Source organism: Pelophylax lessonae, assembly GCF_965119305.1.
Source record: "Pelophylax lessonae genome assembly, chromosome: 12".
NCBI classification, from domain to species: Eukaryota; Metazoa; Chordata; class Amphibia; order Anura; family Ranidae; genus Pelophylax; species Pelophylax lessonae.
The window spans coordinates 101,100,283-101,118,538 of record NC_138779.1 but is presented as its reverse complement, the minus strand read 5'-3'; the positions used below and the strand labels follow the sequence as shown (position 1 = coordinate 101,118,538).

The 18,256-nt window shown below is 43.7% G+C and overlaps 1 protein-coding gene across 1 annotated transcript in view; it reads left to right on the top strand.

Moving 5' to 3' along the window:
* The first annotated feature begins 932 nt into the window (after window positions 1-932).
* The window catches only part of LOC309568645 (pleckstrin homology domain-containing family A member 7-like), a 130,583-nt gene continuing 113,259 nt past the window's right edge, over window positions 933-18,256 (top strand). Inside the window, exon 1 of the mRNA XM_082274375.1 lies at window positions 933-1,145. The gene's annotated coding sequence lies outside the window, so the exon portion shown is untranslated. The remainder of the gene's footprint in view (window positions 1,146-18,256) is intronic.

Genomic DNA, 18,256 nt, shown 5'->3' with positions numbered 1-18,256 from the left:
TGTATATGGTGTGTGTGTGGAGTCAGTCAGTGCTGTGTATATGGTGTGTGTGTGGAGTCAGTCAGTGCTGTGTATACGGTGTGTGTGTGGAGTCAGTCAGTGCTGTGTATACGGTGTGTGTGTGGAGTCAGTCAGTGCTGTGTATACGGTGTGTGTGTGGAGTCAGTCAGTGCTGTGTATATGGTGTGTGTGTGGAGTCAGTCAGTGCTGTGTATATGGTGTGTGGAGTCAGTCAGTGCTGTGTATACGGTGTGTGTGTGGAGTCAGTCAGTGCTGTGTATACGGTGTGTGTGGAGTCAGTCAGTGCTGTGTATACGGTGTGTGGGGAGTCAGTGTGTGTGTGGAGTCAGTCAGTGCTGTGTATATGGTGTGTGTGTGGAGTCAGTCAGTGCTGTGTATATGGTGTGTGTGTGGAGTCAGTCAGTGCTGTGTATACGGTGTGTGTGTGGAGTCAGTCAGTGCTGTGTATACGGTGTGTGTGTGGAGTCAGTCAGTGCTGTGTATACGGTGTGTGTGTGGAGTCAGTCAGTGCTGTGTATATGGTGTGTGTGTGGAGTCAGTCAGTGCTGTGTATATGGTGTGTGGAGTCAGTCAGTGCTGTGTATACGGTGTGTGTGTGGAGTCAGTCAGTGCTGTGTATACGGTGTGTGTGGAGTCAGTCAGTGCTGTGTATACAGTGTGTGTGAGGAGTCAGTCAGTGCTGTGTATACGGTGTGTGGGGAGTCAGTCAGTGCTGTGTATACGGTGTGTGTGGAGTCAGTCAGTGCTGTGTATACGGTGTGTGTGTGGAGTCAGTCAGTGCTGTGTATATGGTGTGTGGAGCTGATCCTGGAATCTGGGTGTTCCCAGAGGCTGGCCCTCCAATTGTTCTTTAGGTTGCCCTGCCTCTCCTGGTGAGGACAGAGGAGGGGGAGGTGAGGAGGGAGCGGACTGACTTCTACTACAACTCCATTGGAAGTGAATGGGAGGAAAGCGAGGAGCAGGGGAAAGGAAGTACAAAGGGGAAGCAGGCAGATGAAAGAAGCGGTATGAGCGGGGAGGAGAGGGGGCAGAGGACCGGGGCACTCCACTGACACGGCACACGGCGGTACCGGCCTTATGGGAGCTCATCACTGGCGGTAGAGGATCGCACTGACTGCACAGAGGTAAGCTGGGACAATATGGACCATAAACCCACCGGACTACCGACCTGTACTTCCTATACAACCCCTTCCCTGCCACCTGCCTGCACCTACAACACGTGTCCGGCCGGGGATAAACTTTACTTTCCTCCAACATCTGGAGCCCCCAGTCTGTGTACAGTACGGGAGGAATGTTTGTAAATCCCCATCTGATGATGGAAATATTTGGATTTGTTTAGAAAACTTCAATAATGGAGCCAAGAGTTCTCCTATACATGGGGGGGGGGGGGGGGGTGTTACCTTACACTTGTGGCTGGGTTATGTGTGTGTGTGTAATATATATATATATATATATATATATATATATATATATATATATATATTATATATTGTAGTGTGTGTATTTAGTTAAGTGGGATTTATTTATTTATTTATTTATATATATATATATATATAAGCTAGGCTTAAGATTGGAGTGCAATATTCCCATTCCATAAAAACCTGCTTGGCTGACCAAAAAAAAAAATAATAATTGGGCCGCAGTATCGCCGCCTGAACGCTGTCCGCTGCGCCACCACCACTCTCTGAAAAGTGATCCACTGCTGTGCTTCACTTCTCGGAGACCAACACAGGTGTAAGTGGGCTCTTCCAATAGGGTAATATAACCTTGTTTGTTTTTTGTTTCCTTTTTTTTTTTTTTTTTTTCTCTCTAGCTCAGCTTTGTTGTGTGACTTTTTTTTTTTTTTTTTTTAGTTCCCTAAGTGGCTATACCCACTTCACTTATATTGTTTTTATATACAATTGAATATGTAAAAGTTATAATTGTTATTGTCTTAGACCATACACTTATACAATTGTCTTGTACTTTAGATTCACCAAAACCATATAATATGAGATCAAAGCTACACACTTCCAATTTGTATGCAATCAGGCAGGACCGTGCTCTACATAGGTAGGTAAATCTAAAGAAAAGTGAACAAGAGAATTGTATAATGTATGGCTGGCCTTAAGCTGGATATACACTACATGTTGTTTGATTTCATTTAGATTTACCTTCAACCATGCTGTTAAAGGGCCTGCCTGGTTGCATACTAATTGAAAGCATTTAGGTTTGACCTCATATTTTATGGTTTTGGAAAATCCTAAATGAAAAAAATCCAAAGACGATTGTATAGTGTGTATCCAGCTTTATACTCTTTATGTAAAGTTAATCAGCCCAGGCAGAAAGCCATTGTGTAGTATCGGCAGCACTGAGATGCTTTGGTCATGAATTTGATGGCATTTCAGTCAATCAGATTACATGAAGTAAACAGAGATGGGGTTGATCATTTACCATGGTATTGTCTCACTATCATTTAAGTTTTGTGTTTGGGTTCTCAATCAAGTGGGTTGTCAATTATAGATTGGTTATTGCTATCAGAGTTTGATCAAAAATGAAATCCATGATTTATCTTGTTGTGTATGGTCCCCATACTGTACTGGCTACGATTTGTGTATGGTCCCCATACTGTACTGGCTACGATTTGTGTATGGTCCCCATACTGTACTGGCTATGATTTGTGTATGGTCCCCATACTGTACTGGCTACGATTTGTGTATGGTCCCCATACTGTACTGGCTACGATTTGTGTATGGTCCCCATACTGTACTGGCTCAGATGTATTGAAACGTACAGCAATCCAGATTGAGAATGTACATTCTTGTACACTGACTGCGACCATCAGACAATAATGGTGTTCTATTGTCTACAGTCCCTCCTATGCTCCACCCTGCTCTGTTTTAGATGTATTTTTGTCTATCTTTACACAGGACGGTTTGTAGGTAATCACCCATTGGGGCAAAGTGAGCGCAATCAGGGCAGCCGCCTATACCAACTCTTCTATGTGTGCTTTGTTCATACCATCACCTTGAATTTTCTCATACTGGTCGTTGGTCTTGGAGAATGTAGCACAAGGCCTGACATCCTGTGTGAATGAGCCCCTAGGAAATCCTTTTTTTTTTTTTTTTTTTGGGTGGAATCCTGATTTGTTGTGATCTAGTCGCTTGGGGTCAATTTGCACATATTTTAACACGTCAACACATGAACGCAGGATAACCATTGTTATGCATGCTCTAGTTTACATCTGTGTGATGGGTTGATGGTGTGATTGTCTTGCTTGGGTTTTTTTTTTTTTTTCCTTTTTTATGCATTTCACACTTTTTAAGAACTATTGATGACAAATTGCAGCACGTGGGAAAATGTATGATTATCAATAAAAAAAAAAAAACTTAAAAGCAAAAGCATTAGGGTATGTTTAAACATGCGGATCAGGCTTTAGAGGCTGACAGGCGGAGAGGAAGTGATGTGGTGCCTCCTCATCACCTGTGTGAACCCAATGTTTGCCAACAAACTTTCAGCAACCATGGGCATTTCACACAGTTGCAGGGTGTTTGCAGCAGTTCCCCATTTGTTTCATTTTGTAGCCCTCAGCAGTGCTATTGTCTGGTAAACTTTGCCACAATGCAAAGCATGTAAACACCCATGTCTGCTGTCTTTTGATGCTTAAGGTGGTTGTAAAGGCAGAAGGATTTTTACCTTTATGCATAAAGGTAAAAAATGTCCTGTGTGCGCCAGCCCCCATAATACTTACCTGAGCCCCCTTTCAATCCAGCGATGTGCATGAGAGCAGCAACTCTCCTGGGTCCCTTCCTCCCCCATTTGGCTCCTGCTACTGTCAATCACAGCCAATGTGCCAATGAGGAGAAAGTGGGGGTGGGACTGAGCCGCACTCTGTGAAAAGGCAGAGGGCAGTGGCTTGGGAGCTGCTTGCTATGGGGACAGGAGGGAGGGGCAAGGAGAGACCACGGGGGATCCAAGAGAAGGAGGATTAGGGATGCTCTACCCATAACCATCACACAGAGCAGGTAAGCATGACGAATTTCTTTAATAAAAAAAAAATTCTATATCATTTTTATTTTATTTTTTTTATATCACTTTAAAGGGGTAGTTGGCAGGCAGTAAAAACGTGGCTCCGGCACACATTCTCTCCCCCCCCCCCCTCCCCCATTGTCTAAATGAAGCATTGAGGACCCATTTACGCCAGGTGAGTTGGGGCTGTTCCAATACAAGGTAAATCAGCTCAGGTCACACCACAAAAAAGTACACCATGCAGTACTTTTTTCAACTCAGCATGGGACTCGCAATCCACTGTGTAATGTTGCACCGCGGCAAAAAGAACTTTGTGACTTAAAAAAAAAAAGTAAAAAAAAATAGATTTTAAAATCTTGCAATGTGCGGTTTCCAGCCCTAGAGGGATATAGGTCTAACCTCCTTATCTGCAGAAGATAAGATGTGACGTCTAGGATGAAGTTTCATCCACATTGCTCATCTCTAGCAAACAAATGTTCAACTCTGAGTCATTAAAATGAGAGAAGTATCGGCGGAACTGTGCCAGACGTTGGTGTCTGTGCCTTGCCAGGGCTCATCGGCACTCCAAGGATTAGGCTGTGTATGGTGGGATGTGCTGGCGTGGGGTCACAGAGCTTGACATGGAGAAGTGACAATCCCTTATTAGATGGAGCAGACAGCAGGGCGCACAACTCAGACACATGGCACCAGGCACGGCTCCCTCCCTCTACATTATCTAGACATGAGCTTTGTAAACAAGCCACAACGGGGCCCCAGATACACACCCCTTGTCTTCTGCTTCTGATCTTACTTATTGCTTTCAGCAGAAGAGGGGTTAACCGGTTCCTTGTGTAGAGTCAATGAAGGTTGGAGGGATAGTAAAATAGAAGAGCGCTTTGTTCTCCGCACACACCTGTTAGTCGCCCGTTGTGAAGTTATGTTTGCAAACTGAGCTGAATAAATGTCAAATGTATTCCTTTCTCCAATATCTGATTTCCTCCTTTCTTCTAATCTTAGTGTATAAAATAATGTTTGAGCTGAATCTGTAATCCATCCGTATATTCCTGTCTGTTCCTGGGACCAGCAGTGGTTGTGGGCTGGGCTCTCCCATAGGGATACAAATGTTCCTGGTATGATGGGGTCGTGCTGTGATTCTGTTGTCGGCCACCAAGTAATGGAAGCCTGTACCAAGAGAAATACACTGGCTGCCACTGCTGGCATCTGAAAATACTACTTGGGTGGCTTAAAAATGTAATGCATATTTGCGGTGGCAGGGAGGGTGGGCTTCGACGCCCCTATGCCACATATAGGTGCAGATGAACTTTCCTTGCTGAGAGCGCACTCCCTGCAACCAAGCTGGCAAAGATGGCTCCCAATCTGTAGAAATGATAGAGACCACAAGACCGACTCCTGATCATATGACCACTTACAGCCTATTGTTCTTAAACAGGATTTATAAAGTGCTTTACAATATGAGGGCAGACAATTCAATACAATACAGGACAAATCAGAGAGCCCTGCTCATTGGAGCTTACAATCTAAGGCCCCTTTCACACTAGCGGACCGTTCAGATCCGCCTGTCAGTTTTTCAGGCGGATCTAAACGGATGCCCCATGCATCTCTATGGGGCATCAGATGTCAGCGGATACATGTCCACTGACATCCGATCCTTTCACTCAAATCCCGACGGATCGGATGAGAATGGACAGGCGGTCCGTTCTCATCCAATTCCACCATAGAGAACAGCGGGGACCTGGCAGCTCTGTCTCTGTGCTGTGTGCGGATCGATCCCCCGCTGAGAAAAACGTGAGTCCGCCGACGGACACCCATATGTTAAAGGGGCCTTAGAGTAATCGCCAATCGCAGTGGTCACGTGATCGACTGATGCCCCCCGAGCATACAGACCCTATTAAAGGTACAGGCCCAGCGGAAAGGGGTTAAAGCCCAACTATTTTTTTTGTTTTGGAAAGAGTGGGGAGGGTTTAGAGTTGCTATCACATTATAAATGCATTCTGTGCCTCCATATATCTTGTTATTGGATTTGAATTGCTGTCTGTTTCCTTATAGGAAATTTTTTTTCTCTTCCTGTTCTCCGTGACACCTACAAAATACTGAGGATGCAGGGCGATGTCCGCTCAATTCCTGATATGTGTCATACTCCTCAGATAGGAGGTTATGATGTGTGTGCACATTGGGCAATAGGCATGTGTGTGTATGTCAGCAGGTTGTACAGCATGACTTTCTAATGAAACGGTTTCTTCATAAGAGATATATAAATATATTTAAACTGTCTTTGGGAGCAGGCGTTGCTGGAGTCACATGTTCGGCCCTGAGGAAAGGGGAGTGTGTGAGCCCCCGAAACGTGTTGGTTTTCTTGTATTGCTAATCCACATTCTAGGCTCTGTTTCCACTTGTATCGCGCCTTTGCTGCTTTCTGTATTTTTGGATCTTCAAGACCCACAGACTTGTTTGGAGGTAACCTGGTCACATGGGAGCAGTCTTATCAAAGCAACCCTGCTTAATAAAAGACAGCCACTCAGAATTGGGGACTTGGTGATAGGTGAACTAGCACCTCTTATGCCTGCACCTAGGATAGATACAGGGCAGTAGACATGCTTGGTTTGTAAGGTAAGCTGAATGCTTTACACAAAAAGTAACTGCGCTGTCATGACCCCAGTGCTTATGTGCCCAGAATGGCCAAAGGTTTACATTAAATCTGAACTTCACTCTCTCAGATCAGCATTGATTATTTGTAATCCTTATGTGCTCCTAGCATTAGTAAATGGATAGGAAAGTATTTCACATTTACTTAAACTTTTTTTTTTTTTTTTTTTTTTTTTTTACATTTCTTCAGTTACTTCCTTGTTTCCAGGCCTGGCAAATGATGTCAGACATCCCCAGAGTCTCCAGGAGGGGCTTGCTGAGCTAAGCACATGCCTGTATGCCTGAGCTAAGGACAGATGGACTCCAGTCAGTAAATGCTACATGAATCATCTGCCCTTACTCAAAATGGCTACAGCCAGAAATGTTAGGGGGTGTTCCTCAAAGTGATTTCTGTGAAAGTGGGGGGGGGGGGGGGGGGGAAGGAGACCTGAATGGATGGCTGTTTTTTTTTTTTTTTTTTTTTGAATAGCAAAATTGTATAGCATTTTCAGTTTGTGGTGCTCAGATACAGTGTAGTTCTGCTTTTAAATATCTACCCAAAATCTAATCAGAAATGACCTCAGTTTTTTAATTTTTGACCTGCAGAAGGTGAATTTTTGTTTAGGGTCCATCTACGGCTCGTTTTAAATGCGAGGTCAGGGGGCAGTAAAACCCAAAGATTGAGCCTTGCTTTTTCCATCTTCACGCCCCCAAACACTGCCACTTTCCGCTGCAGAGGCAGTGGTCGGGATGCTTTGCATCACAGCAACATTTATCCCCCCCCCCCCCTGTGGCTTTTTGGCGGGCATATGCAACCTGTTTAAGTGAATGGGGGCGCTCTGCAACCGCGTGCTAATGCAGTCCACTTCAAACTCTAAATTCAAAAATGCACTTGAGAGCATGCGTCCAACAAGCATCTAAACACAGCAGAATAAGGAAACGCACATTGATGCATTATAATGCACGTGCCATCTGCTATTCACACGCAGAAGTCTAAATGGACCCTAAACTTCCTTGTACATAGAATGAGTGTCTCCTCTTTGCAGTACACTCCTCTTAGTTGGCCTGCGGACCCTCCTAGTCGCACACCTCCTGTGATTTAGTGATGACACAAGCTGAATCATAATGTTCTCTGTGTTATTCCCTCTACTTGGAGGGGGTCATAAAAACAATGTGAAATCATTTCCAGCTGGAGATTAACAGTATTATAGAGATCTCGCAATGGATCTACAAACCTGCATTGTGAGACATGCAATATGTATGAGCAATCTGTCATGGCAGGTAATTGCTCTGTGTTTCCTAATAGAAAATGTTGGTAAATACTTTTATAGAGTTTAAAGGACAGGTTCACACAGGGATTGCAGGGGAACACGTGGACATTGCTTTGTGGTTCTTAAGCAGTGCATTTTGACAGCCAATTCATTTAACTGGGCTGCAAAAATAGTGGACCCAGCAGGGAGTAGTACTTGCACTTCTTTAAAACGCACTGTAAGTCACATGGTGCTGTGATACCATGCTATTTGGTGCCTGCGAAAGCACTGCGTTTGGAGTGTCAGTAACAATACATTGGCACCCAAATGTGGAGCGTCAGTAACAATACAATGGCACCCACATGTGGAGTGTCAGTAACACTACATTGGCACCCACATGTGGAGTGTCAGTAACACTACATTGGCACCCACATGTGGAGTGTCAGTAACACTACATTGGCACCCACATGTGGAGCGTCGGTAACAATACATTGGCACCCACATGTGGAGCGTCGGTAACACTACAATGGCACCCACATGTGGAGCGTCGGTAACACTACAATGGCACCCACATGTGGAGCGTCGGTAACACTACAATGGCACCCACATGTGGAGCGTCGGTAACACTACAATGGCACCCACATGTGGAGCGTCGGTAACAATACATTGGCACCCACATGTGGAGTGTCAGTAACAATACATTGGCACCCACATGCAGATCACATTTAGACATGGTGCAGGAAATGCACACAGAAACCTCTTTCTCACACCACGTTCTTGTGTGAACAGACTCTGATCCCTGTGTAGTTCTGTTGGAATATCAGTTGTTGTTATTTTATATTGTTTTAAAGTTAACCAAGCCCTAAGAGAGTCGGCAGAACAGTGCCAGTCAGATGTAGGCGCTGTTAGGATGTTTTGACAACTGGCAGACTTTCAGATTGCAGTAGCCATAGTTGGAGATTCGTCCATACGTGTTGTGTGGTTGGAGGAATCGGTAAAGCAGCCCATAGATGATTTGATTTTCTTTCACCACGGGTGGAAGGAAATAAAAATCACTTGACTCCCTCATCAACACAGTGGGGGAATTCCTCCCGCAGTGCTATTGTTTTCTGCTGGAAGGGGGGACTGGGGAAGCCTTCCCAGCCAGCAGAACACAATGATTACTGCTAGCGACTACAGTTGTCAGCAATAATCGCATGTAAAAAATCCAAGAGGCTGGCTGTACCCAAGTTGATCCAATCAGCCTGCCCATAGATGGATTGAATCTTGGCTGGTTCCTGCTAAACCGGCCCAACTTGAACAGCCGGCCATACGTGGATCTATCTGTATGTGGATGGTCCGCTTTTGCATTGTGATAAGAAAAAGCACAGCCGTTGCTTCCCTTTGGTAGTGTGATCTGCACAGCATTCTGGGTGGCACTACCACACCAATACTACACACAACGTTCCTCTACATGTGGTGTGGTCATGACATTGCAGGTGATTTACACTGGCAAAGTACCAACCCAGTGGAACGATCCTTCCCAATAAATGGCACCGGTGCCACTGCAGTGTCATGTAATGGGGCCGCGTTTCTCTTCTTCCAGTCCAGCTCTGCTTGAGATATATCTGAGGATATGGGGATCACATGACCAGGAATTTACAGCGATACTTAATGTATCGCAGATTGTTGGTGTGTGTTGTTTTTTTTTTTTTTTCAGTTTTTATTCATTTTAGCCTAACAATTAGTCAAGGGAGATCTGGAAATAGAACTCGTCTTGATTCTTGGAATTCAACTTCAAATATTACTTTGTGTCATGTGTGAATAAACCAACTTGTGTTTGCATAGCAAAATAAATGTGTCATTGTCATATGTCCACAATCTGTATTTTTTTTTCTTTCTTTATTTTTTTTTATTTTCTATTTTGTGTGTCACTTTTTAAATAGAACACTGAGGCTTGGCTGTAGACAAAAGTGAACAGTCTGACATGCGTGCACAATCTGGTCATTTCACCACGTTTTTTGGCCCAGCTGTCCCCAAATCAAGAGGGTTCCGCTCATATGATCATTACTGTTTAGCAGAGGAAGAGGGGAGCTGTGTGAAAATGGTCCAGGGACCGCTTCTGTCAGTAAAGGAGGATGATAGCAGTCAGGTGTTATCAAGCTGCTGCTGGGCATACACGTATTTTATTTTTTTCTTTTATCTTGCAGCCTGAATCTAGCAGATTCTTCAGCCATTCTATTCGTGGCAGATGGACCAATCCCCTTTCTGGGCCATCGTATTCTGACAGCTGTTGCAGGCTGGTGTCACAATGCCCAACAGCGACTGCATCTTATTGCACATAGTTTCTGTTCGGCTGGAAATTTTCTGTTTGGTAAATCCAAGGATGTCAGGTGGGGGGTCGACAGGACCACCCACATAGCAAATTTCAGCAGGTTCATCAGAAAGCAGCTGAAATTGAAAACAGTATGTGGCCTGCTTAACCTGCCAATTATTTAGAAAGGGTCTGATTTTGACAGATCATAGTTTTCCTAATATATGGAAAAGGTGTTCTTGTATGCCAACCAGCCAATTGCTTCCTATTTGATATAATTCTCTAGAAAAACGGAAACAAGTTAGAGACCCTGTTGTAAGACTATTAAAGTGGAAGTAAAGTCCACTTTTTAACTTGTACCTATAATAGGGCTTACCTGAAGGTACAGTGAATATCTCCAAAACTTGTGGCGTTTTAGGCGATATTCACACGGGAAGCAGCTGGTGACGTCACTGGTGCATGTTCTCTTAAGGGACAGCATACCCGTGCTGTTCCTTCAAAGCTCCATGCCGGGGCACCTGCGTGCATGCATGGGAGTGACATTGTGGCCCTCGCCATTCATACAGCCGGAGTCCAGAAGGAAGACCAGGTGAAGATGGAAGCGCCGGGGAGCCGTGACAGCGCTGCACTGGAGGGCTTCATGTGCAGGTAAGTCTGGTATAATGTGTTGGTATGCGGTGCACACTAGTACATAATGATTCAAACCTGCAAGCGGCCCCATTTTTTTATATATTTTTTTTTTTTTTTTTGGTGGCAGTTTTTACTACCACTTTAATTTCAAGTCTATCAATGGGATCATATGTGTATTTACATATTTTATGCATATTATTTACCTGAAAAAATCTTTCCTCGTGTAGACTGCTACTGGTTGCTGCCATCTTGGATGTGATATCAGGAGCCCCAGCAGACTCAGAGTTGCCATTCATGTGACTCTCTGTACTATTCCTATTCCCAGCAGGGTATAAAGGGAGGGGCAGAGGAGCTGAGCCGGTATAGAGACTAATTGGACACTCCAGAGGAGGAGAGGGTTATGGCTTGCATATAGAGGGGACTGGGTTCTTCTAGTAGACAAATTATTTATACACTTGTACAAAAAAAAAAAAAAAAGTCACATTTTTTAAAGTTGGTGACAGGGTAATGTTAAGCTAGGATCATTCACTACCAAATTATTGAAGAATCCAATGATGCCAAATGAAGCTGATAATTGGGACAAATATGGGTTTCTTAAAAGCACCATATGGCTGCTGCTAATGTCTTCTAGCCTTCTAGATAAGGTTCAGATCCAGCACTGTCTGGAATGGTAGATTTTTGCATGAGTTATGGCGGTGATGGAAGTTCCATGGTGTTCACGTTTGGCCTAGTACATTCTCCTTACTATTGTAGAGGACAATAGGCTGACCATAGAGTGGTTGTCCTTGTCACAATGTCATTCGTGACCCAGCTGATTGATGAGGGCAGTGTGCGGTGACTCTCACCTTTCTCCATTGACAAGGGAAAAGTTGACACATGGTGAAATGGTGACTTTCCAACAATTAGCAAGACCCTTGTGCCGAGTAACAAGCGTTTCCACCCCTCCCCCCTACACAGCCTGATTTGTTGCTGAATGATCATAAGCAATTTTCAAATCATAGCACATTGCAAGCATTACCCTAAAAAGCCTGACATAATTGGATTGGTTATCCTTTTTTATATAGTGCCTGGAGATGAGGAGAATGGCTAAAATTCAGTCCTCTTCAGTATTTTGAAAGATCTCCTTGTTTTATAGCCAGCGTTTTGTAGTGAAGGTGCAAAAGCTGCAACAAACTGTACAGAAATTGACATCTGACGGCGCTAAAGACACCATTGTGTTGATTTTCTAACATTGGTGAGTGCAAAATCTGGCGCAGCTGTGCATGGTAACAAATCGGCTTCTAACTTCAGCTTATTCAAATAGGCCCCTTTCACACAGGAGATCCGCCTGTTCGTTTTTTTTGGCGGTCCCCCATGCATTCCTGTGGGGCATCGGATGGCAGCGGAGACATGTCCGCTGACATCCGATCCGTCAAATCTGGACGGATGGAAACCCTATTTTCCAGCGGATCGGATGGGATCGGACAAATGGTCCGTTCCCATCCGATTTCCCCCATAGAGATGCATGGGGAACTGACAACTGTGTCTCCGCACACAGAGCGGAGACACAGCTGTCCTCCCGCTGAGAAAAACGGAATCCGTCCGACGGATAGTGTGAAAGGGGCCTTAAAGTGTTACTAAACCCAGGAGCCTGCATTCACTATATCTGGTCCTCCACAGTACACAGAGCATGGAAATGCAATTTATTTTAGTAAATCTAAACTGCCTAATATCTTTTCTCATCAGCAGTATATAGCAGTCCTGTGACTTCGATCAGTGTCTGGTCAAAGCTAGTAGGAGGAGTTTTAATTATTTCATGAGGCTGCATGACTCCTGACTGGATAGTGCTGATTGGCCCTGTGCCTAGTACATGCACCCTCTCAGAAAAGAAGGGGAGGATCAGAGAAGACAGCATCAAACACCCTTTTTACACAATGCGTAGGATCAACCCCTTGGTATCCCCAGTGAGTATAACAAGCACGCTTTACTGCATATACACAGATTTTACTGTTGTGGGTTTAGTAACCCTTTAAGCTTTGACACAAAAAAGACCTGGAAGCTGATTGGTTTCTATATAGAGCTGCACCAGATTTTTGCACTGTCCAGTTTTAGTAAATCAACCCCCACGCGTCCGAGCACAAAATGAGAGATGTCCACTCCTATAACCTTAGAGGAAATGGCTTTTGGTTTTTATTCAGTGACTTCCATTGTCTAAAAGGAAGATAAACCAACAAAAGCACAGCAGGGGGCTTCTGACTGATCATGATACTCATTGGTAATGGTAATTCACATTCAATGGGATGGAGCCTGTCTGCTGTTTTTTCTTGTTTGCATTTGTGGCCAAAGTCTGTGGATTCCTGTTCACAAGCAGGTGTCCGGCCCTGATTGTATTTCCATGTGAAGGCAGTACAGTGATCTCCATGCCCAGCCCTTACTAAAAGCAATACTTCTGCAGGGAGTTGTATGGAATGTGCAACTGGAGTCTGGTTTTAGTACTGCGCCAAGTTGTTAAATTTCAACCAGAGCTGAATTCTGCATCACATTGCTGTATGGGATTGTGATTTTTTGTAGCTTGGGGTAAACGGCTTTTGGTAGCTTCAACCTAAGATGATGGTAGCTGTCATTGCTGACTTGGTTTAAAGGTACAGTCCATGAGGCTGGTATCCCTATCCTGCCTTTATTACGTCACTGACTTGGAATGCAGCCAAGGGAGTCTAGTGATTGCAAGTAAACAAGGGTTGTTAATTGTCCATGTACAAAGATGTAGATGTGCTTTGCTTCATACACGTGTAACAGCCTTCATTGTAGTGTATTTCAATTTTATTTATTTTTTTAGTACATTTCTAAGGAAATAAATGTTAGAGCCTTGTTTAGGCCTGGTTTACATCTATGTGATGTGCTATGTGTTTTTTTTTTTTCTTGCGTTTTTGTGTAAACTTACTACGGTCCTTTTTACCATGGTTTCCTATAGGACACATTCACATCCTATACATTTTTCAGCTCCTGCGTTTTTGGAAAGGGTCAGGGACTTTTGTAAACGCAAACCAATGTGTTTTTGGTTTAAGAGACCTCAATAGACCTGCTGCGGAAACGCATGTAGTGCATTTTTGAATTAGTTTTTGATGCGTTTTGCGGTCTTTATTCTGCATAACAACAAAAACATCTCCTTTTTAAAAAAAAAAATAACATGAGAATGCATGTGCAAAATGCACCCCACAAACGGATCAAAAGCAAACTGCATAAGTGTGAACCAGGCCTTAAAGCGTATTTTATCCTAAAAACAAAAAAATTTAAAACTGAATTCCATGAAACTAAAATTCTTCCCTTGCAGTGGCGCTGTGCCCTGTGCTGTAAGGGTTTTCTACTCGTATATGCTTAGGGGGACAGAAGTTTTACTTACCTGATCCTCCACTCCCACAGGCTCCTCTGCACTGCTTGGCTGTTCCTGGAGGTTACTCTCCGCTGGCCTAATGTCATCTTATGTCATCAAGACTGATGCAGGAGCAATGGCCATGCATTGGACGTAAGGAGACCAAGGAACAGTCCACTGATGGAACAGAAGGGAGTGCCGTTCATTGGAGAGCAGAGGATCCAGTAATAAAATGTGATCTTTATGTACCCTAGATTTAAGTGACTGAAAATGTTTTTTTTTTTTTTTCCCCAAATAACCAACCTGTTATACTTGCCTGTTTTGTGCAGAGGTTTTGCACAAAGCGGCTGCAAACCTCCTTATTTGGCATCCCATTTGTTTGGCATCTCGGTACTATTGGCTTCTTCTCTTCAGTGTGCCCCCAGAGGGGGAAGCTATGGGTCCACACGTGCAGGCCTAATCCAGATTTGGGCTCTGTGTCTCTATAGACACACACAGCATTGCTCAGCCTCACCCCCCCCCCCCTACTTCCTTCACCCATGGTTTGACTGACAGCAGCAGGAGCCAATGGCTTCAGCTGCTCTCTGCCAAGCCTGTGAGAGCGGGGAAAGAATCAGTGTCGGGCATAACGCTGGATTGATACAGGACTAAAGCAAATGTTGGGGAGCAAGGGGTTTTTTAACTATAAAGCAGAGCATGTATTAAGGCAAAAAAAACCTTTAGCTTTTACAACCACTTTAAATGAGCAGTTAACCTTTGCAGTCTGGGGGCAGTCCCGCTGTAAGCGTGTACTTTTAGTTTTCCTGGAGTTCATCTTCAATATTCTATGGCTTAGCAGTCCTTAGATGGTGGTTTAAAATGGTTGTAAACCCTCACATATAGCCAGTATAGTGACTGGCCTCAGGTGACACACAGAGATGAAACCAATCCTTCTACATAAGTTGTGCATGTTTATCTACAGCAATCTTTCCCCTACATCCATTCAAAGTGCAGTATTTACACAGGATCTCTTAGCTCTGAAAAGAAGGGGTTGGAGAGCTCTGAGGGCTGATTGGAGGGGAGAGACACAGGAACAGAGTGGAGGCTGTCATCAGCTGGAGCTCTCTCCCAGTCACCTTTTTTCTCTTGGTGTCAGAATACTGGCTGGTAGCGGAAGTAGGGGCCAGCAGACAGAAGCTACACTGGATTGAGACAAGACACTTATAGAGGGAGGTTCTCTAAGGTTTACAGCAACTTTAAATTGGTTTTCTATTTTCAGGCTCTTCCAGAACCCTTTTTAGAAAATGCAGAAAATACCTGTTTTTTGGAGAGAAAAAAAAAATACCTGTTGTTTTTGATCTTGCCAAAAATGTGTCCTTGGCACATTTTATTTATTTCTTTTTTCTCCTTCCTTTTTGCCTTTTTGCTGTCCTGAGGCCTTATTGGCTGATTCCCCTTCCTTTCTTTCCTGATGACAAAGTTACGAGCAGGAGAGGGAGTAAGGCAAAGTCTAACAATCATACAATGGCAACAAAATTTTATTCCCAGGAGAGAAGGCTAGGACCTCCCCTTTTTTGGGATACACTTTAAGGCCTGAGCAATAATGATCTAATGTTTTTAGATAAATGATCTTCAGCCATTGTAGACTGTAAAGATTCCCCTTCTTTAATCGTGTAGGTAATCTTGTACCATAAACCAGCCGTGTATCATGCCTACTCCCATAATCCAAATGTCTTCCGAAATGCATGATTACTGTATTTGTTGATCATTCTAACCCTTCTTGCATTGATCTTTACCGATCTGAATATTTGCTGGCACGAAGAATGTCATTTGTTGGGGGGGGGGATTTGGTTTTCATGTTATCAAAGGATAAGCAGTGTAAAGAGAAATAAAATTGGCACAGAGCTTTCATTCATCAGTGGAAGTAAGCATGCTATGTACAGATACTATGACTCACTTGCTATTGTGAAGGTTCAATTAGGAAGACTGGGACTTATCAACAGGCGGCCGAGTCAGTGCACAAACCATTTTTACAAAGGTCAGTCCTGCTCGACTAGCTCTTTATAAATATTACTTTATCAGCCCTCCTGCCTGCCTAATCCCAACCAGTCCACAAGTCTATGGTGTGTTTATCTGACCAGAGAGTGCTGCACTAAATCCATCATTACTGCCCTAATCTTGTGTTTGCAGCAGATAGGACATGGCAAGTAAATACTGAGTTTGCTGTGGTAAGAGCCTGAAAGGTCCCTTGTTACTGGTTTACTGATAAGCTTGTGTTAAACCCATTAGATCAATTACTGATTTGTATTTGAGGCTGGTATACAGACATTGTAGTGATCTCTAGTCTGGTTTCATCTTTTGGCTGGGGTCGTTTTCTTCCTTCGGTTTTGGCATGGGGCTTCTAACAGCAAAAATTCAAACCTCCTGTTGCCTGCAAAAGAATCTGCTCAAGGAAACGATATCCCCAGCAGATGACCACTGAATTGCTTCAGAGTTTATAGTTTGTTGTCTTATGGCCATTCTGTACTTCACAAGCTTTTAGGTAAAAGGGAAAATTAATGATTTCATTGAGCACCTTTTTTTTTTGAGTTAGTATTTTGTTTTATCTTACAGCACTCCAAGAAGAGCTAAAATAGGTTATCTGCCCTGGTGAAAACGCTGCATCTGGTTTCCTTCAGCACAGTCAAACTATAAATTTACTGACCTCCTTTTCGGCAGAGACCATGTGGCCATGGCCAGAAGCATAGGCAAGCTCCGGAGAGAGCATGGCATTTTATAGCTGTTCTGTAAAATAGACCTGAATGTCTGGGGGATTAGATTGGAGGCTATCATAGGTGTGCGCAGCCTATTGCATTAGGGTGTGCACCCCAAAGTTTAAATACACATGCGTGTGTGTGCCTACATGTATATGGCCCGGTACATTACGCTCCCTGCTGGCACAGTGAAATAGAAGTGCGTAGGCACTTCTCTTATGTCAGAGCAAGTCAGAGGGAGATCTTTCCCATCTCCTCATTGGCAAACGGAGCGATAATGCTAATGTGCCCCAGGTGATTAGGGTGTGCCCAGGCACACCCAGCCCACCCTGTGCGCACACCTATGGAGGCTATATAGGCCTAGTACCCAACCCAAGGCCCTTTGGTACTTTTTTTTTTTTTTTTTTTTTTTTTTTTAACCTTCTGAAGAGGAAAAGAATTTGATCCAGTAGATCCCTGTTTTTCAAAGTCTCATGTTCCTTTGGGTGCTTGTGTGTCTTTCAAGGATGTTGTCTACAGCAGTTTGATTTTTCCTTACCTAGGTGCTTAGTAAATGAAAATATTCTCTAGATTTCTAGTAGTTAAATGGCTTAGTTACGTTCTTCTTTTTTTTACATAATTTTTTATTTTTTCTGTATTTGTTCATTCCCTTATGTTTTCTCCTTGGTTGGATAATGGACCTCGGGAAGAGACTTTTCAGGTGCACTAGTGATTTTTAAAGTGATACCAAAGGTTGTTTATTTATTTTTTTTTAAATAGAAAAAAAAAATGTTCTACTTAACTCGCCTGTGCAACAATATTGTACAGAGCGGTCTCCTACCTCTGCCCCCTCCTCACAGGAGTTTGACTGACAACAGCAGGAGCCTATGGCTGCCGCTGCGGTGTTTCCTGTGAGACCAGGAAGTGAGAGGAGTGGTCCTGCAGAATGGTGACAGGAGTCAGGGAAACTGTTAGGGATGTGGGTGGGTAGGAGAGGTAGTAGGGAGGTTTTTACTGTCATGCAGAGAATGCATTTAGGTAATAAAAAAATTTACTTTGAAACCACTTCTGGACCGGAAGGATTTGCCCCCTTAATGACCCGGCCGTTTTTGCAATTCGGCATTGCGTTACTTTAACAGAAAATTGCACGGTCGTGCGACACTGTACCAAAATAAAATGTCTTTCCCCCCCGAAAATTGAGCTTTCTTTTGGTGGCATATGATCACCTGTGCAATTTTTTTTTTTTTTTTTGCACTATAAACAAAAAAATTGTAATTATTATTTTATTTATTTGTGGGCCTGCGTCATTGCTGCTGACAGATCTGACCCCTAACTGACACTTTTGGGGGGACCAGTGACATTACTACAGTAA